The sequence below is a fragment of the Corvus moneduloides genome, chromosome 1, assembly GCF_009650955.1.
Source record: "Corvus moneduloides isolate bCorMon1 chromosome 1, bCorMon1.pri, whole genome shotgun sequence".
Lineage (NCBI taxonomy): Eukaryota > Metazoa > Chordata > Aves > Passeriformes > Corvidae > Corvus > Corvus moneduloides.
This window is the reverse complement of record NC_045476.1, coordinates 125,051,894-125,073,560: the sequence shown is the minus strand read 5'-3', so window position 1 is coordinate 125,073,560 and position 21,667 is coordinate 125,051,894. Positions and strand designations below refer to the sequence as shown.

Here is a 21,667-nt window from a genome sequence, read left to right as displayed (position 1 = left end):
ACAACAGAAGAATTTTCTTACAAACAAATGTATACATATTTTCATTTGATGCTGCCAAGTGTGTACAGAAAACTCTGGGAACCAATCACCAGATCTATCCAGACAGAAAATAAAGAGAGAAGCCACACACCACATGAGTCCTTAACAGATAATTTAAAAGTATTTTTCAAGTGTGTTTAAAATAGATTCAACATTATACTGAATTTTTTCAAGTAGGTAAAATTTCATGTAACTTTTTAAAGCTGTATAATTTTAATAGCTGTAGACAGTGGGCCAAATTCAGCTTTAATGTAAAACACACAGAATTTAATGAAAAACTTCATTGAATTTACTGGCAATTTGCCCAGTTGCCACAGAATTCAGTTTTGCACCGTCTTTCACTCTCCTCCCACTGCTTCTCAAAGCTGTCATATTTATGTAGTCTAGAAGTTTTCAGAAGTCCAGGACTGGTTGTGAAAGAGGAATTTAATAGTCTAATATCAAAGGGCCCAAGGAGAAAAGCCACCCTACAATTTTTTCAGGGAAAGTAAACAACAGATCACCATTTTCACTGCTGCCTTTATAAAAGGCCATTTTTAAAATTCTACAAATACTTTGTGCTGAATGGCATCCCTGAAATTTAAACTGAAGCCTGGACTCCCAAGTGAAAGAATGAATTAGAAGGAAATAAATGAGGATTCTTTTCATTTGCACTAGCACTTGACAGTCCCACTTTTACAAGAAATTCTGAGCATCCGATTATGGAAAAGACACAAGTATATCCTTTAAGATATCCTGTTCAGTACACAGACAAAATTTCCACAACAGAGTGACTCTGAGACCCAAATAAATTGTCCACATGTGTTCTTTACAAGTTATGCAAGAACTTTCTAGGAGGAAATGACAGGATAGTTTAGAGCCATTTCAGATTGTTTTAAAACAGAAAGCAGTACATGACTTAGGAGGCAGACAGTAATACCACACCACAGCTATCCTCAAATTTGAAATGTTATCTTCCTTTTTGATGTAAAACTCCTCCACCACAGTGAAAAGAAAAAAAATATTGTTTCCCTGCTTCATTACTTTAGTAAGAAGGATTGACGACATGCTTAGCTGGCAGGAAAAAATAATTTATTTCTCTGTCACCATATTTGTTCACCTGCTGCAAGGTAAATAAAAGCTAAGTCACTTTTTATTTATTTAGCTTTTGCAAGACACCCATACTGAAATAGCTGGTATTATCTATTATATACAATCACTCTATTATACTGATCACAGAAAAAAACAGTGCAAGACCATCTATAACCAACTTCACGCTTAATAGTTAATACTTGGTGAATGCCTTATTTTTTCACTCACCACTTTTCCAATTTATAATGTGTTTTGAAAATAACAGTAATTTAACTTATTTCATGTTCAAAATGTGCCAGGAAAGTAAATAGTCCACAAGTAGGAGCTTTCAGTGTCTGGCTTTTATCTGTTATCACAGATCTATTTGTATCAATTAGTAAAGTCTCTTTGTCATAACAGTAAAAAAAAATTTAACCAGTAAATGTGTTTGAAAATGCAGTTAAGAGCTGATTCCCATGTTAATTTCTCAGAGAAATTTCCCACTAGGGCGTGGCTGAAAGCAGAGAAAGTGAGTTGGGATTGTACAGAGATTACTATGCATTAGCGTAAAGCGTATCTTTTCCTGTGAAGTGAAGGATGGTATAAGCTCCACACTCAAAATGAGAGTATAAATTTGACTCAACAAAGCAGCCTGCTTACAGGAGCTTGCTTCACTCTCTCATTTCATAGCACAAATAAAATTCTTTTTTATCCTGCCTTTGCAAATAGAGTCAAATATTCTAAATAAAATAAAATGTTCTATCAAGGGGACAAGCAAAGGAATTATGTTTCAGGAGATTGCCTCATAGTGAAATGAGATGCAGGGTAAGAAGGTAATATGATGAACTCATACAAGACCACAGAAGTGAATGTGGTGGCTTCACTTTTTTCTCTTTCATGCTGTCTTCAGCCCATGCAGCCCTGAACTCATTGTCACTTTGGTGGATTAGCGGCTGGCTCCAACATTTGGCTGCCTGCTGCACGGGCAGACCTGCCACAGCTGGCTAAGTGGGGTGTGCTTTTCCAGAAGTCTGTAGAAAGAATCGAATTCATACTCTTCTTAGCCATAACAAGAAGTTGTCACTGTCTTCACAGATTACAAACATGGGCAACATTTCTCCCCCTGCCATGTGAATTCTGAAATGCACTGCTCCTTCCCCTACAGTAAATAAAGAGGTTGCTTAGTTGCAGTGTTTACCTATTGACATATTGTTATTTCAAGAATGCATTAATATATTTCAAATTTCCTTTTTTTTTTACTGTCAAATCCTTGTTACCTTCAAATTTGTCAGAACTCTGATTTTGGAAATATGCAAAAGTTTCCTGAGAACATGAACATAATTTCCTCCCCTTGAGTTCCCATGTTCCTGTGCTAGAACAGGTCTGAGGCTCCATCTTTCAAAAGGTCACTTACATATTTAAAACAATGGGAGCACATTTGGTGGGGGAAACTGAAACTACCAGCAAGAGGGAGGGCATTCACCTAAGTGCAAAATCCAGGTTCAAGCCTCTTATGTAAAACAGACAGAAGAACATACTGACCTTTGTTCCCTCTTAGTTCAAAGACATCCATTGGCTGGTTGTCTATGTTAGGTTTTATTCAGGCTTAACCAGAAAATCCTTCTTGAAACTGAAATTTTACTGAAATTGGTATGTTTCTGGGAAAAGAAAAAAGCCTTCTCATTTCAGCTAACCAACACTTTCACTGAGAGATTCTGACACAGTTCTTATGGTAAAAAGGTATTTTAAAATTTTTATTATGATTCAGTAGTGCTATATTTATGTACAGTACATTACATTCTGTGTTTACCTAATCTCAGAAGATATAACAGTAATATATGGAACAGTTATGCACAGTGGGAAGACTTTATGTATACATTTGATATATTAACTTGCTATTGTTGTATGTTTATGGAACACCAGTGTAAAAATATAAAATACTATAACACTTGATCTTTGATGACATTATTATGCTAATAGATCACATTTTTTGTCTTCTGAAGAGATTTTTCCTTTCCACTGTAAAAAATTACCATCTCCCATTATTTTTTCAACACTGTTCTATACACATTTGCCAATAGCAGGTTATTCATTTTCCACACAATTCTGGGGCCAAAAAGACAAGATGTATTCCAAGGTAGACTTGACATCATATTAGACCACACTTACATGTGCACTGTGAAGAAATACCAACCACATTTGAATGCTGGCTTTGCTATATTTTGCGGCTCTGGTCCAGCAGCCATGACTTTGGTCTCCACTTTCAAGCTAAAACAAAAATGCAGAAAGCTGTCTCCAATGTTTCTGTTGGATAAGTATATAAGCTTGCTTTCAGTATCTTTTTAAAAAACCTGGATTTTCTTATACCATAGTTCTGGACTTGCTGTGGTATTTTGGGCTAACAGTAAAGGACAAAAATAGACAAGTTAAAGAGCTAGTCGAAAATATTCTGGCAGGAGGTCCTTGCACAAGAGACCAGGGACGTAAATTGAAAATTTGATGTTTTCCTTACACTCATAATGTCTTTTTTTGTCAGCAGCTGAAAATCTGGTGAGCTGCCTCCAGAGCAGTTCTCTTGGAGCACATTTACAGAAACCACCAATGAGCTAATAATAGCTGGGAAATAATACCCTGACACCCACATTTTATCTCAGGACTGCAGCAGGTGGCAGTCACTGTTATGCCATAATTTTCCTCTATTTTCTAGAAAGGGTTTCTCCAGCAATCTGTGCAGAATTCAACTTTAGCATCAGTAGTTCTCAGATGAAATTTATTTTTCTCTGTTCACCACACTCTGCTATTAACAAGAAATTTCCTATAGACACAAAAATGCGCCTTGCATTAATGTTCATTCTAAGCCACTTCAGGCATCTTATTTGTCCACATTTTCCTCATCTCCAGCATCTGGTTGAAATGTAAGAGAAAGCCTGAGCAAAAAGCTAACAACACCTCCGAAATGTTTTCTAAATTTGAGTTATTTTACCATAAAGGATGGCTGCAACTTTTTTCATAAGTTTAATTTTTCTGCCTTTGTTTGTTTTCATGCTGCTTACAGCCTCTTTTGGGATACTTTTGTTGATTTTTGTCACCTTACTTGAGGATGTTTAGAGCTGCTGAAACCCGGCAGGAAAGTCTTATGTAACCGTGGCTGACTCTTTACAGCTTGGTGAAGGAAGCATAAATAGTTCTCACTTTTGAGATTCTGTTTTTCCATTCCACCACTTCAGTGGACAAACGTTCTTGCTGTGACACTTGATAGATGTTGCAAGAGATTAGATGAGCTCATGGAGGTTAGCTCTACCAGAAGCAACTACCGAGCGTATGTGGGCATATCAAATGAAAGACCATGCTGTACTCACACTGTTTGCTGTAATCTACTTGTACCCTCCATGGGTTATTTTCAGAGACAAGAGGAAGTGTTTTCCAGCACAAGAATTCTTAAAAACTAAATTTAATATCCAGAAATTTCTTTTCTGTATTTTGAAATTAGCCAGCAAACTTTCTGTCTTACTAATTAGGCCAGTATTCTTCTAAAGGGCATTAGTTTGCTTTGCTTTCAAGTTTACTTATGGAGAATCACCTAAAGCAACCGCTCCAGTACATTTAAGTCCCTGTTCACTATATTTTCTTTCAAGTTATTTTGATAAATGGACATACTGATGTTTCCTAGCCACAGTAGATGATTTTACAGAACATCTTTGAGATACAGACCAAGAGTATTCACATATGGTACAGTTCAAGTGAAAAACACTGCATATAATAAATCTATCCTTTGGAGAACACAGTGCAACTCTGGGCTACAAAAACACAATGTTATATGGAAAAACAAGTCACTAGCCCAACTTATACCTACCCCACTGCAGTAAAACACATCCGTTTAACAAGAACAAAACCCTCATGGATTTAGGATTACTGACAAAAGCCAGTGATAGTGATTTCCAGGTATTTCTTCTTTTTCCTCTAAATTTCAAGACAATTTCAAAACTGTATTGCTGCTTTCTTCTAGGTAATGTAGTCCTAAGGGAAACTTTAATAACTGAAAAAGTAAATAAATAAATAGAAAGGTGAAATGTACCCTCCACCATCCTACGCTCATTCTTATGCCTTTCCTCCCCCTTTAAGTCATTCTTTCATCACACTGACTAAATTCACTTTAGTCCATATTTCACTCAGATATCTTTAGAGCATCTCTCTCTTTTTTCCTCTCCCCAAAAATTAAGTTTGTCGCTATAATGTTTGTCACAAGTCTTTATTTTTAAAATCCACCAGTTTGCCTCATTTACCATAGTAATATGCCTGAAAAGAATCATCCTGATATTTTACTAATTATTAATAAGTTAATTATATTATTATACTATCCCTGCTGATCATCCACTTTAACTTGTCTGACAAGGAACCCCTGTAAAGAAATATGTGAACGTAGTGACTAAGAATGAGGTTTTATGACATGGCATAGCCACTAGTTTGTCTAGATGAAATGGTGTTGGAGGGTATCTTGTATCTTTCCCACTTCATTTGAGATAACCATGACTTTTTTTTAACACAAGACCTTAGGTTCCTTAAATGGCTACTGATCCATTACATTTGGAAGCACTTCCTAAATAGGGTATGAAATCATATATTCATTTTTTACAGAGACACTAACGGGGAGCAAACAATGACAGCTGAACTTAACACTACTCAACATTTAAATTTAGCTGGGGAATTTCCATCCCAAATTCAGAAAATATCTTCTTAAACACTGAAATATATTGAAGATGCATATTATACATGAAGTATTTTAGTATTAACCTTGTCTGACATCTAGTAAACACTTCAGAAAAGCTCTTTTGGTCTCTACTTCATTGATTTTAATGGAAACCAGAGACCTATTCTGTAAAGTACATATAGAAGGCCATATACCCCAATGCAAGTAATTTGGCATACATCCATAATTCTTGAAAGGAGAAGCACTTAGAAGTGTGAATGTGAATTGCCTTGCAATCTGCAGTGTGGTAATATAGCTGTCAACCATATTTCATGTTGTGCAGGACTATGGATAGAAAGCATCTCTGAAAGACATGATTTTTAAAGCAGAGACTGAATGACTGACATCCAAATACTTTTTTTTTTTTTTTCTACTGGGGTCTAAAAAGCCCTGTGAAGAAGTGCAGTAAAGAAGACTACCTTTCATAGAATGCGAGGAACTTACCTAAAATGCGATTGAAATATGAAAAATCCTTCTATGGAGTGTGCATGCAATATTAAAGAAAGAGAAGATCAATGTACTTGCATACAGCCAGAAATGTGAAAGTTGGTGGTTTTGGAATGGAGGGTCTGTGACTCCCTGAAAGGTTTCAATTCCTTCTGAGTTTGCACCCTTGAGTTTTACTTTGGGTTATGGGGTGAAAAAAATTATACTCAAAACAATACCTATCAAGCTACCAAGATGCTCCTTTCTTCAAGATGAAATCATTAAAAACCACTAAGACTTGGCAGCATTTCTACCTGAAATTATCTGTTCTATAATATTCTCTGCCTATTTAGCTTCACTGAAAAATTTACAAATTTTGGCATATCTCATCTGAGTTCTAGTTTTGTACCAGATCATGAATGCATGAAAGTCTCTACTTGCTTCTGCTTTCATTATGAAAGTTTCCCCACCATTTATGCATGGCCATCTAAAATAGACAGTAGTGCTGAATTAATGCATTACGGTAATCTGTGATGTGTTAATTCATCTGTAAGGCACCTACATTCATCTAAAAAAAGACGAATTTGACTTCTGTAGTAAAATAACATGACTTATGTTAAAACCTTTATTTTCTCACAAAATTGCTTATTCTCACTTTCAATTACTCTTTGATGCGTTACGTATTCTGAGCAAGCCGTCAGATTTCTCTATGGTGCACTTTCTTCCCGTTCTGTAATATCAGGATAGCATTTACTTACCTCTGTAAAGATGCTTAGACAATTTAGGACAAATTAAAAACAATTATTACTTTTATGTTCTAACCACTGTATGAACCATATATAGGAAAAAGGGTATAGCATTCACAGAACAGACATTTTAAAATGAAACAGGTTTTAAGCATTCAGATTCTGGAATGAGGGGAGGGTTCGAGTTATATACCCAGTCATATTGCATTGAATGTAATATTGCTGCTTAGATGGAATTAATCTTTCAAAAACCTCTTCGCTTCTAGAAGACTTAGAATTTAATAACCAGACCAAATTGGTCCAATTCAGGATGTAATCCAAATAACTTTTCTCAAGAAATTGTAAAGAAAATATCCCTGCATGTTTGGTGTCCTGTAGCTTCTACCATACACTCAGTACATTTCATTTTATATTTCCCTGCTTTTCAGAACTCAATTAGAATTTAAAAAAAAAAAGTTTCTAATTGTTGAGAAGGAAACCAATGCATTTGATAGTGGATAAAACCAGGCTCAGTGTCTGATTCGCTGGCACTTTCCCAGGAATGAGACATGTTTTCCCCTGGGGTCATCAGGTCCAGGCAAGCTGCATTCTTTCTGCCAGGCACTTTGCAATGTGCAATGAACAGTGTCATTTATTTTCATTTCCTCATACTTAATTGCATGCTTCTTGCTTCCAATATTAAATCAGAAGGCAGGTGGTAGAAGCAGTAAACTAAACTACTACTAGCTGTCGGAGTTACGGACCATGATACTCTCCTTTTGGAACAACCTGATTGTTTACAATTCAACAGAAACTGCTGAACTGGAAAAACACTTGCTTCCATTGCACATTCAATAGGGATTTTTTCTTTTATTCTGAAAAAAAGAAAACCAAAAAATGCTTAGCAAACACAGGCTACTTAAATTTATCAACACTTTATCACAGTAGTAGGAAGCAATATGTAAAGTTACTGTTTTTTGTAAATGTACCAAAAATATTTTTAAGGGGTAGAGGGATGCCTGCTTTAGCCAAGTAACATGTCAGTAATGATACTTCTGGAATTAATGAATTCAGTAGTAAGCTAGTTAAAAATTTAATGATCATGCCTGAATATAGAAACAAGACATTTATTAGGTATGCAAAATTTATGGTTATTGTATTCGGAAAAAATTATTTCATTCATTGCAGAAGCTAGTATTTATTTTATTTCCCCCTACTATAATTAACAAAATAAAGTTTTATCAAAGACCTCACTAAAGAACTTACTTAATTTCAGGTCCATGATGCACCTGAGCTTTATTTCTGATGTATTTTACAGATAGGTATGTCACCTATACAGACGAGTCAGATTTATTGGCATATTTCTGCCATTTATGCAACAGCTGCATTCATAGGTAGCACTTTATAAGGTACAAGAACTTTTTCAGGTAGTAACTTTTGCCACAGATTTGTGTTATTGTTGAAATATTCTACTGAAACAGATACTGCAAATCGCTCCATATTACTGTTAAAAAATGACAGAGGGGAAAAACTAGAGTAAAAATAAATATATTCATGATTCTTTAAAAAATTTCAGTTCTCACTCCAGTGATTTCTAACTCTACACGTGTTTTTATAAGAAAGGAGATGCCAGATATTCCTCTGAAATTATCTAACAATTCTAAGTCATAAATACAGATTTATACAAATATTTGCTTATTTGCATAATAATACAAGTGTTGTAATATAACCAGCTAAAATTCACTGTATCAGAACACACTCTCCACTTTAGTTCATAAGTTTTCTATGTACATGTCCTTGCATGTTAATTAGTAACTCTAATAGTATACAATTTCCTGTTTAGCATAAACATAGAGCTGTTCACTTTCTGTAATACCCTACTAAAAGATTACTGATGCTGTTATTACAGGATAGCAGATTCCAGATGTAAGAAAGACAAATACAGGCAAGTTCAGGCTGAATCCTGCAAAATTTTTCATGGAAAATTCTACATGGAAGACTTTACACCTTGGTACTACACACTCTTGAAGTCAGCAGAGCTATGAGCAAATGAAGGATTGCCTTGCTTGCCCAATAAAATGGAATTGTGGAGCTCCATATCAGGAGGAATGAGACATCCCACTTAGAAATAGCAGCAACACTACAGCAGGCATACTTCATTAAATAAAAATCCAGTCCTAATCTCTCGTGTCTGAAAAAAAGATATAGGCAGGTGGGCAAAAATTAAGTTACATTTTTAGCTTTTCTCACTACCAGCAATTCTTGACTGAATTTGTTTATTTTTATAAATTTTTTTTCTTTATAAAATCCTGTGGTGCATCCAGACCGTCCTAAACAAACTGAAGATCCAATTACTAAAAACGAGTGGGAAAAAGGTTAATATTTTGAAAGCTACTGAACTGCCTAAAACATCAAATTTTGATTTTCTTGTATGACATGGCTTTTAATATATTTAATTTTATTTGTTTTCAGTGAAACTCAGCTTTGCAGACATAGTTCCTAAAGGTACTCAGGAACCTCATTAGATTTCAAAGAATTCATATAGTCCCATTAAAATCAATGGAAGTTAAACATCTTCTGAAAATCCCAGTCCTTTTTCTTTCCATTCTTTAGCATTAAAACCTCATAGGAAATACGATCTTTAAGGCCAGAGTTTTAATCTCATTAAAATACCTATTTCCTAAGTGGCAAGCTAATTTGTTCTGCCTTACAATCAGTGGTTAAGGACCAAGAAAACTCGAGGTGGGGTGAGCAATTTGGAGTTGACCATCATTTTCCATAATCAGTTGGAAAAATTTAGAGTGACTCCCTTCATGCCCCTTACCTACGCACCCGAAATTAGGTGAGATGCATCAGATCTTACAGACTAAAAATAAGTTCTTTTGGATGTACCTTCAAAATATGGAAGACCATCTTTCTGACGAATGTTTTTTGCTCCACCTCCCACCCTCTCTCTTGTGATCTGTATTTTAAAACAAATTAAAGACAAACCCAGGAAAAAAAAAGGGAATCCCAACTGAATATAAGGGAAACTTAAATTCTGAAGAATAAAGGGTTTAAGACATTCCCCTGCCCTCAGGATTCCCTATTGCCAAGTTCTTGGTAACAGTACTTTTGAATCATTTTGCATTACCAAAGTCCTCCCACATAATGAAGAATGAGCGTAAGGAGCAATTACAGTCTTTCCCTACTCCAGTAATGCACTATATAATAACTTTTTGAATATAAATTTCTTTTTTTGGTGGGTGGGGGGAGGGAGAGGGAAGGAGACAATCTACCACTTAATAGAATTTCTGGCATCCAGCTTAGCTAGCAAAATTTCTTAAAAAGTCCTGGGGAGACCTAGGAATGGCACATGACAGAAATGACCTAGGAATGTCAGTGCATTTAGGAGAAACTGGAAATATCAAAGGGAAGGGACTATTCAAAGTCTTTAGTCTACACAGTTATGTTACATTTAGCAGGCATAAGGGAACAGACCTCTGTCCACCAAAGAGTCGCAACACACAATCTTATTATAACCACTGTTTTCATAATCCAAAGGGGAATGAGTCTTTCCTCACACCTCACACAGTCTTTTCTCCCAAAGATAGCTGGATGCAGAAGCATTTTCCAGCTCCTGTCCTGCCAAAAAATTTCATTAGGAGAGACAGAGAAAGTAAGATGGTAGCAAGGTGAGCAATGTGGATTACAGCCTGCAGCAGGAGAGACACAGGATTCATCACTTGATTAAAAAAATAAAACACAGTAAATTTTTCAAAATTAAATGCCTTATACAAACAAGACAACTAAGTCTCCATTTCTGTACGAGAAGGCACTAGTTACTAAACCCTTAGCAGTCCCTTATCCCTGGATACTCAGGAAACTGTTAGTTGGGAAACTTTTGCAGTGGGAATGCTGGAGGGCAAAACTTCCACACATATAATTGACAGACCACTAACAGCTACCAGTTAAGTTATGTAGGTTAGTTGAGGAAAAGAATGCTTACTTTGTGAATTCCAGTAGGGCTTGAATAGGATGTAAAAGACCATGCTGCTCTGCATGGTTAATGCATGGTTAAGATTGCATTTCTCCTGGCATTATCCAAAAAAGACATGTCTCTGTACTGCAGACATTGACAACTCAGGATGCAAATGCTCCTGGCCTTATCCTGCAGCTGATCTGGGGTATTTAGAAATCAGGCAAGATAAGTTCTTACAGTACTGAGCATAAAAGTCTGTCTGTAGAGTCCAGCCTGACATGTTTTTGGAAATTAAAGTTCTTTCCCAAAGGACTGCACTATTTGTATTTTTAAAGTCAGTCAAAAGCATTGATTTTTGCAGACTCAAGACTAAAGTCCCCACTGAAAAAATCATACCATTTAGAAAAATTATGATCCTCCAAAGATATATTCACTGGACTTCAGCCAAGAAGACTGCTGAACATGACTACAGCACTAGCAGAGACAGGTTGGCCTGCCTGCAACACAGATTGCTTTGGGCTAATAGAACCAAACCATCCAAACAGCAAAATCCACTTCCTTATACCTTTGAGGACTCACTCCATGTTTTTTTGACTGCCATTGTGATACGGTGTTTGGAAGCATGCAGAAGTGTTTGAGGGCTCATTGTAACTAAAAGTATCTCAAACTTTAAAAGAGACATTTAATATTTATGCACAGAAATGCCTTTCATGTTGCCATTTGAAGCACATTCAGTGTGTAATCTTGCAGATCACTGATTCACCGGTCATGTCTATATATCTATAAATTCCCAAACGGCAGTGGTTTTTTTACATCTATCCAGATGAATACCCCAAAAAAATACCACTTATCCTTTGACATGATAAATGACTCTATGGGGATTTTATTGCTGAGATGCAAAACTCTGGAGAGTCAGGCAATCATGCAATCTAATTAGTCCTTTAGATGGTGCAACATCATTCAAGGTAGAGATACTTTCCAAATAATATTACCAGGATTCTCTTTTCCCTACCTCTTCCCTAAATTGTCTCCACAGACAAATGTGCACAAATACACTGCCATGCACTATCCAAATGACTGTCCTGGATCAGATCACTTCTGCTTAGACAGAACATTGATTTTTGCTGAATTTCATTTAGAAAGGCTTTTTGAGTTGTAGACAGAATCTTTACAGAGTACACATTGATGAGTATGTTGAATTAGAAGAGAAAAATATTTGTAAGTTCTGTCAGTCCCTATACTCCATTTCAATTTCATTTTTTATGAAGGCATTTGAAAGCAGTGGAGAATCTAGTTTGAGCCTTTATTTTTATTTTAGTTTTCTCATGTCCAAATTATAAAAGGCAGATCCCAATTCTTTGGGTACTGCAATTTAATTTACCTCCAAAGATGCATTTTTTTCCTACTTTTTGCTGTATAGTTGCTCACAGCTGAAGTTGCTCAGTCATAATGAAAACACACTTACTGCATTCCAAATGCTTGCGTAAGTATGCATTTGGGGAATAGCTTCCTTTTATTTAAAGTTATCTGCAAGGAAAAATATTGGCAAAATATACCATTCTTGAGAGAGTTTTCAGAAAAAGTTAAGCAGAGTTCAAACAATATATTCCAGGGGCCTATTCCATTGAGCTCTAATTTGAGTAGCTCTAGTGTAATGCTGATGTCTAATTTTGCTACCATTTCTGCTCAGGATTTTCCCCTCACCTCTTAAGGAACCTTACAAGAGTACCATGCAGTTTCATAAGAGGGCTGGATATGTTAACTTATACTTAAATTTCTTACCCTTGCCCCTAGCAAATTGACTGCAAATTAAATAAAGTAACTACTTTTGTCAGACTGTGATACAGAACACTTTTCAAGCCATTCACTCATTAGAAAAGAGTACAACTTCCTTGAGCAGCATTATCAGAGCCAAATGTTTCATAAACTACAAAATGACATGTTTATTCTGTTTGTGTACTTAATTCTTAAATTTGCGCATTCATTCATGCCTAACAGAAAAACTAGGTTATTGCCTTCTCAGTCAGAAGCAACAATTGAAAAATAATTACACTGTAGCAAAGGCACAAAATTCTTTAACCTTGATGCACCTTCCAAAAAGTTACCATGAAGTTCTCGATTTTCTTTTTTCTTTATCCCCTCTAAACCCTTTTCTCAGTATTTCAAGTTCATTTACTAGCAAAATATGTCTGCTGAATGGAAGCAACCACTTATTCTTTATCAATACCTTTGCAGCTAAATTATACTGAGGGTAAGAATACTTATTAAAACACAAACATTGAACAAAATTTGGATGAAGCATTTTTCTGTAATCTTTAAAGTTACATAACTACAAAAGATAATATTAGTAAATGGAACATATACTTGGCTAATTAATGCATGCAATCAAAATAGGGTACATAATTGTATTTTCATTCCCATTTAGTCCCCTATTCAAAAAAGCACTTAAGAATATCCTACTCTTTAATGTGCCTCCCGTACTCCCTTAGGCATATGACCAACCAAATATTTAAGGATGCACTTAGGCATATGTTTAAGAGGTCTGCTGAAACCAGATGTTAGTCTAGAAGAGCATGCAAAGGAGAGCACTCATCTATTAAAAATGCTTCTGAATCAAAAAGAAGCACAGTAAAACAGAGTAAATGTTCATCCCAACTGAAAGCAAAAGCAGGAAATGCTCCCAGAGTCTGACAAAACCTGTTTTTTCTATCACCAAGTCCAAAGAAGCAAGTCAAAGTAAGGAGTAAATACAGAAATTTACAGACTTGCTGCACAACCCTCTTCAGAGTTTCTTAAAATCAGTGATTAAAATCTTCCTAAGTGAAGAGGACGGGAAGGCAGTCATTACACTAGCTGGTATCACAACTAACCTCTACATAATTAAAGCCTTTTTTCATATTCGCTTTGTTACTTAGAAGACTGTCTGCTTAGTAAACTCATGATGTAGCATAGACTGTTTGTTCATAGTTTTGCTTTTTTCACTACCACAACACCATAGCAACCTAAACACCAAATATTTCTTTCTCAAACACTGCAAGTTATTTTATGAAAAAATTTATGCAAATTGAGCAATGCATTGATTCATTCTGTTTGTCTCTCTTACATGTGTCTCTAAGGCATCTATCACCATGGTGCCTAAATGCTGTGGTACCGTAGTATTTGCCAGCTTTCTTGTATCATAAGTGGTATCATCATTTTTGTCCACTTTTATATAGCCTTTTTATATAAACTCAAAGGAAATATTAGCTAGGACAGAACAGTCATGGATTAAATGGAAAGAGATGTTTTCTGTACTAATACACACAAATCAGTAGTAAAATTAATCGTCCTTACTGTTTCCTTCAGTCTTCATTTACTCTGAAAATAAAGCTTCTACTAGTAGAAGGTGCTCTGTTGTTGAAAGGCTTCTCTGACTTCAAAAATCCTGGGCTCTACTTAAAATCACTTGCATTTCACGTCCAAACCAGCTCTTATAACCCACACCTGCCCACACAACACTGCACTGTCCTAACAATTTTTTGTAGTACATAATTCAACTTATTTCCCTCCTTGGAATTCACTCAGAGTGCATCATCCCCTAAAACATACTGTGATCATTTTAGATCCAGACCAATGTCTTCCTACAAACAAGTTGGGTTATTGTGAGACCCAGGCTGTGTAAACAATTCTGCAGAGCTTCCATGCTACTACAAACCAGATGAGGGACGAGTAACAGTGACAGTTGTAAAAATACACCTGCTGCTGATGGTAAAAGTTAAGGCCTTTTTTTCCCCTCCTCCTCCCTTAATAGCAGTCAAACGGAGAGAAGAGGAAATTGCAAATAAACTTTATATTTGAAAAAACTAACATGGGCCAAAACATTGTGATGGTGTATTTGGCTCAACCTAAAATAGAATGATTTTTCTCCTGAAATATTAAATGGAAAAAGTGTAACAAGAAAGAAGTGGAATGGAAAATTGCTAAAACTGAAGAACATTACACAGAAAAAAAAAAAAAAAAACCAGCATTTTTTCTAACAGCTCTGAGATTACATGAGAAAGACAGAAAGGGTGTGGACGAGGGGGAGAGGGAGGGAGAGGTAAGACATGGGAACATGAAGCAGACTGAAAACAGAATGTGAAATAATTGTTATGGAAAGACTAAAGAAATTGAGAGAGAGTGCAAAATCTACAGAGGCACATTCAATACTTTAAATATGCTGTACAGTTGATTTTCCATAAAAAGCTTAAATGTAATCGGGCTGCTCATCATTTATAAAGCTAGATTTTTTGTAGTTCATCTTGCCATGGGCCAGACTGCTTCCACTTCTCTTACCTACAGCATGTTTTACTCTGTGGATTTTATCTTACTCCCTGCAATGCTACATCATATTTAAGACATAATTCTTAGCCAATGTTTTATTTTAAAACCTGTTTTTTAAACCATTGATAAGATAGGATTATTATTGGAAGATAAGCACCTCCAAACAGAAAAATGTCTCACTTTTTAGTTGTTACTAAGGATGGCAACAAAGTTTGACAGCTGACATTTGGCGAAGCAAAAGAGCTTGAAATATTACATGAATAAAGCATATTTTGTCTTTCTTAATGGAACATATACAGTAAAATAATCTCCTCTAAATTTAATATTCAGATTCTTCATTGATCATGATGCTTTACCACCAATGAAATGTACTGCACTTTTAGCACATCCAAAGTCATATGAAAGTGATGATTTATATATATACAGCACCTTACATCTTCAAAGAGTTTGTAAATAGCAACACCTTCATTCTCATCCTGTTTCACTAATGCAAAATGCAAGACTTGACATCAGAAATATGTAAAACAAGAAAATTTAGATTTTTCAAAGATTAACTGATATTAGAGACATCTAAAATTTCCACTGATATATGAGAAACTTTGCCTAGATAAAAACTAGGTCTCTGTGAATTTCCACTCTGTGGAGGTGGGCACAGGCACGAAACCTCTTCCTCTGCAGAAAATATATGAACATCACCATTTCTTTTCAGTATTACAAAATTTTTTTGTTGACTTAAGTGTTCACAATCTCTGGCCCCTAAAGCATTAAATAATATCATTGAGCATATATAAATGAATCATTCAAACCTGTTCTGCTCATCACTGACCCTTTGTCCATGTTCTAGAAATGAGTAGTTGTATTTCTGTATAACCCATGGCTATACATACAGCCATATAACTAAGGTATAGCTTAAAATTCTGCCACACCATATAGGTTTATATATGCTGTGTTTCAATACATTTTTGAAATGATTTAATTTGATGCATTTTCTTGCAGCTGGCCTACTGCAGTTCAAGATTGCTAGCATAGCCAGTTGCTATGAGAGTTCAAACCTTTTGTACAAATGACTGATAACACTGTGACTGCTGTAAAATTCCTGGACAGATTAAATGAAGCTCATCCCCCTCTAGATCTGAAAGCTGCTTTTTTTAAAGCCACATAACAAGTGTTTTGTCCTTACATTACCGTTCCACTTTTTCTTCCCCGTCTTAAAGGAATTTTCATTATTCTAGTTCTCATGGGAAATTGTGTTAAAATTCAAGAACCTGACCTTAGGTTGCATTGAATATTCCCATTGACTTCAGGCCATAAAAAAGGAAAACTGTGAAGAAGAGTTATATTCTGTCAGGAAGAATATGGCTCCAAATGCTGGAATCATCCTGACAGCTCTATTTCAGAAGTTAGCCAAGGAGAAAAAAGGGGCCAGACATCTTAAAAATTACATACACATACCTCACACACATGTGTACACACACAAAGCATGAAGGAGATTAGAAAAGAGAACCTGGAAAGAAACCCTGCCAATTTATCAAGTGGCAGATAAAATATCCCCAAGATTTTCATAGAAGCAGCAGCCACCCCATTTTAAGGTGAAATTTTATTTCAATCTCAGCTGCAGCATAATCTCAGATCCATCTGTTTCCCCCATTCCCCCTCCCTTCCCCTCACAGTCTCTTTGCTCCTTCCCAACTCACATGCCGAGTAACTTTGAGGCATCACTTCCTCTCCAGTACCACAGGTTTCATGGGCCTGTCTAGGTAGGAATTGCAGGAAGATGAATTGGTTTGATTAAAAAAACCAGGTTAGTGACAAATTTATTTCAATGAATTTTCATCCCAGTTAAAGCTTATGAATTGTGCGTACCTTTTTCTTAATTTTTGGTGTGTTTAAGAGTATTTTCAATATTCTCCCCACAAATGAACATTCTAGGGAAAACTCATGGAGTTATATGGAAAAAAATTGGAAAACTGGATCTACGTGAGGTGTCTAGCTCTTACTATTGTTTCCACTCAATATCTACTATTTATTTTTCCTGCATGATGGCTCTGCTTCAAGCTCTCTGAAAATTACACTACACAGAAAGTAAGTCTTTAAAAAAAAAAAGCATTGGAATTTTCCAGTGTTTGGTCTTCCCTAATACCAGAAGCACATTTCACCTCTGAATTTAGCAAGCAGACTCTTAGGTGCTGTTTCATTATTGGCTTAAGCTACCCTAAGTATGGAGTGTGGCAAGAGGCAGGCCCACTCTCACCACCCTCCCTTCTCTCCTTGCCTCAGACCTAGGTAAATATTCCTCTCTTTTTTCATCATCTGTTCTCATGCTGCCTCAGAGTCAGCCAGATCAAAAATACCAAAATGATCCACCTGAGATCTGAGCCACACACTAATTTTCAGATGGTTCCTGACACACCTGACCTTGAAGCCAGAAGTATGCTCATTCTCCCTAGGGAGACAGCAGAATATACAGCTGGAGCAGGGAGAAAAAGAGAGCTGTACCACCATTTTCAGTAGCAGCACAGATTTAAATTTGCTGAAGCTTACTGCAAAACCACAGCTTTGTTATGCTAGGAACAACTCCCAAATGAACCAAACTGTACAAAAGAAAAAAGCAAACCTTGACCCTTGATTTTAAGTGTTCAAGGAAGACAAGAAAATAGAGAGGTTCTCCTGAATCAGAAATGCCAGATGGCACAGAGGCACATTTGAGTATGTTTCCAAAGCAGAACTAGTAATAACACCCTACACCTGGATGCTGTGCCTGCACTAACTCCTGACTTACAAGCAGTGCAAGTAATTATGGGAGCATATCCCTTAAGCTGTGTATGAAAACATGTGTACCTCAATGAATTTCTTTCCAATAGGTTAAGGGAGAAATTGTCTGGCCTTTTTGGGTGCGCATGAGGAGCACTTTGAAAAGCTGCTGGAAGATACACAATAATAGAATGGGCTGTAGTCCCAGCTTTCAGCAGTAGTGATCCCACGAGACTGATTGCACTAACAGTGCTGGTTTATACCTTTTGATGCCCAGTCAACTCAAGTTTACTGCACTTCAGTGTTTGAGTTGGAATGTTATGAAACTGCATCTATTAAAAATTTGAATAACCACTGCAGCACATTCAAATGTAAGAGATGTCTTTATACCACCTAAGACAGGCAAAAGGCTAGGGAAGCAGGGCAAACACAAGCCTGGTCCAGCCTGATTTTGTTGCCTTCAATTGTGCCAGTGGGCTAGTTTGCTTCTGTGACAGGAGGAAAGCAGTTAACTGCCCTTGTGCAATTCAGCGTCACAAGAACACCACAGTTTGACACAGAACTATCCAGAGAACCTGAAATGCTGCAGAAATACTTCCAGTTTTAATAGTAGACAACAGCAATTCTAAGTATTCCATTTATATTTCTGCTATGATACTTCAGAACATCTTATCCTGGAACACTTGTGTCTGGTGACTAATTACATAAGAATTGTTCATTTTTGTCCTTATTACCCCAGGAGTATGTTCACAAAGTTAGTCCTTTATCTGTGACACACTTCTGAGAGAGAAAAACAAAAAGGCAGAGAAGCCTGGGGATTTGATTAGTTTCTTCCAAGGTATTTAATTGCTATTACAGCCAAAAATACATACTACACTATAATATAATTTTCTTTTTGAGTGTAAAACTTGGGTTAAATACAAGCACAAATTCCACGTGATAGCAAGTAGTCTCAGGAGTTTTAAAAAACAGAACATGGCAAGCTAGGCTTCCACTGGTCATTTGTGGCTCGCTTTATAAATTTTGGGCACAGAATCAAACTTTAACATTCTACATAGAAAGTCAGAATCTTTCTGAAAGATCTTTTACAAATCAGCAAGACTGGAAACAATTTGATAGAAGACTTACTGTGCATGCTCTTTCAGCCATTTCACTAGAAACTCATTTTAGCTTTCTCTGAGGTAGAGATAAACTACAGCTAAGAGACAGTTATTAAATCTTCTTTATACATTCTGTATGAAATGTATTAAACTACAAAAATACTATATTCAAATAAGGTTAAGGGTCTGACTTAAACTCACAAAGACATGGAAATTCAGAAATATTGTGTCTTCCTACCCTTTACTCTCTTCAGTGTGGCGAGGCATTGTAGCAAAAATGACTTGTGCTCAGATTCCTTAAACCTCTTCTTACTGGTACATTTCTCCTTAAAGGTATTTTCTATTTTAAGGTTCTTTCAGTTTGCATCCTCTTTGTGGGTTGAATTCTGCCCTAGACAGTCTGGGGGACTTTTTTATTTGTTTCTTTTGATTTTTGTTTGTTTTTATTTATTTTTTTTTATAATTTCATTTTTTTTTAGTGCTTATAGAAACATAGAAGTGAGAAAATGAAGCAAAAGTATGTATGTATTAGTCTTGGCAACTGCATATTCTTTTATTTTTTAACACATACCTCACAAATCCCATGCTCACGAGAGACAGGCAGGCAGATGTAGGACACGCACGACTCTCAGCAAGTGCAAGCACATGCTTAAGCTCTCTCCCTGCCCCCATGCAGTTTCACTTATACATATGTAAATACCTATTACATATTTCTCCAGTGAACTAAATAGGAACCTTGCAGTTGACACTGCAAGACTTTGTACCACAAAATGCCTTGGGGCCTTCTTCCATGATGGACTTTTTTCCCTTCTCCTGAATACAAACAACAATGACCAGTGGAGGTCACACTTTATTCAAAAGAAAGTAAGATGCTTGCAGATCCTGCTTCCAGGGGGCTGTCAGCCTTGAAACCACCTCCTACACTGAGGTATAGTAGTTTGGGCCTGCTGACCTCTTGCAAACTGTGATAACTTCAAAGCAGGGAAATTTCACTGCAAGAGGGGGAAGAGTATCTTCGGAGGATGGTGGGGTTTTTTTCCTACATTCTACAACCATGAACAAGTCCGAGTTTCTTCTCATTCTCTTTTATTTCAAAATATTCTTTGTTTTTACTTAGTGATTGTCAGTGTATTATGCAGCCAGGCAAATCTCCATGCAGCTCCTATAAATCTATATGCATTCAACAAATTGTTAGAAAGTTGATCATTTCAAATGTGGCCTGGGGTTCGCCCTCCACAAGTTTCATAGCATCTGATTAATACATATATTCAACTCTGTTGTACTTACCCATGCTACTGAAGAGCCCATTTTCAAAGACAAACAGCCAGTACAGACTATACACTCCCTTCAACTGGTACTTCTGCAAACTGCTAAAAAATAGGGCAATGGCCATTCCAATAAGAAAACAGTGTTGATTACACTCTGGTAGCCAGAGTAAAGGGAGATGATTTGGAGGACATCCACAAACATTAATCTTTGCAGTTCGACTGTGATAAAAGTAAACCATTCAAAATCCTCAAACAAATAATCCTCAACAAAATAGTGTAAGACTTTAAAATAATACCAGTGATGTAGATTTATCTTAAGATACCATAGAACAAGACACAGGGGATTGAGAGAAATTCCTTAAACAGATAATACTTAACAATAGTAGACAATCTCTGTTAAGAAACAGAAAACAGTAGCCTTGACCCAGAAAAGGTATTTCTGCCTTATACAGCATAAAAAACAGACATTCAAGAAAAGCTCATCCATGAGAAATGGTGATCTTCTGTTGCTGCCAAGGTCAGTCAGACCTGTTGTGATATGTTCTGTAAATGCTGACTCTTTCACTGTTTTCCAAGGACTTCCTTAACACCAAGAGCTTTTTTATTTTTATTGTGGAACAAAGCTATGACACGAAACTGTGAAACTAAAAAGCCCAGAAAAGGAAGACAGAGTTTTTGTTAGACTTGAAAGTGACACCTCCATTGAGAAAAAACCCCATAATAGTTATAAGGAAGGGGATCTGAAGTTCCTAGAGATCCACCAGAAAAATGCTGAAATGTCAGCAAGGAAGGAAATTTTGCTCTCAAGCCAGCAGTCCAACAGTTTATCACGCCCCATAAAGATTGACTGCAGATGACATGTGGATGACGTATCTGTATGAGCCTATCAAGTGTGAATGGGACAGGATTTATTCGCTACAACAGGAAGCTCTAATGGAAACTCCCAACATACTTTTACTGTACCTCAGTCACAACCTTTTGCACTTGAAATGCCAACTGTGCCCCTTGTGTGGTACTTTTCTGACAGCAAACATAAATCCTTAGGGGAGGAAAATAAATTCAAACAAGTAATTTTGCTTTCTCTTTACTTCTTCTATTTTATTAAAAAATAAAATTAAATAATAGATAAGCTGTAATACCTTCTAGCCCTAAAAATAATTTTTTACTCTGTGAACTCTGCTATACTTAAATGTACTCAGAGAGAATAGAGTTTGGGCCTCTCTCTCTATTAACATCTATAATTCTGAGCTTGAAGTACTAATTAAAGTCACATAAAAGAATGTACATAGACTACTTTT

General features: G+C 36.2%; 2 long non-coding RNA genes across 7 annotated transcripts in view; both read right to left on the bottom strand.

The window, feature by feature from the left end:
• LOC116452036 overlaps positions 1 to 21,667 on the bottom strand; it is a 116,597-nt gene that overhangs the window by 88,706 nt on the left and 6,224 nt on the right. The window lies entirely within an intron of this gene.
• Positions 1,105 to 8,182, bottom strand: LOC116452054. The gene is made up of 3 exons (XR_004243390.1): positions 3,259 to 8,182; positions 2,632 to 2,747; positions 1,105 to 2,248 (listed from the first exon to the last, which is right to left on the bottom strand). It is a non-coding gene; the product is annotated as an uncharacterized LOC116452054 (long non-coding RNA).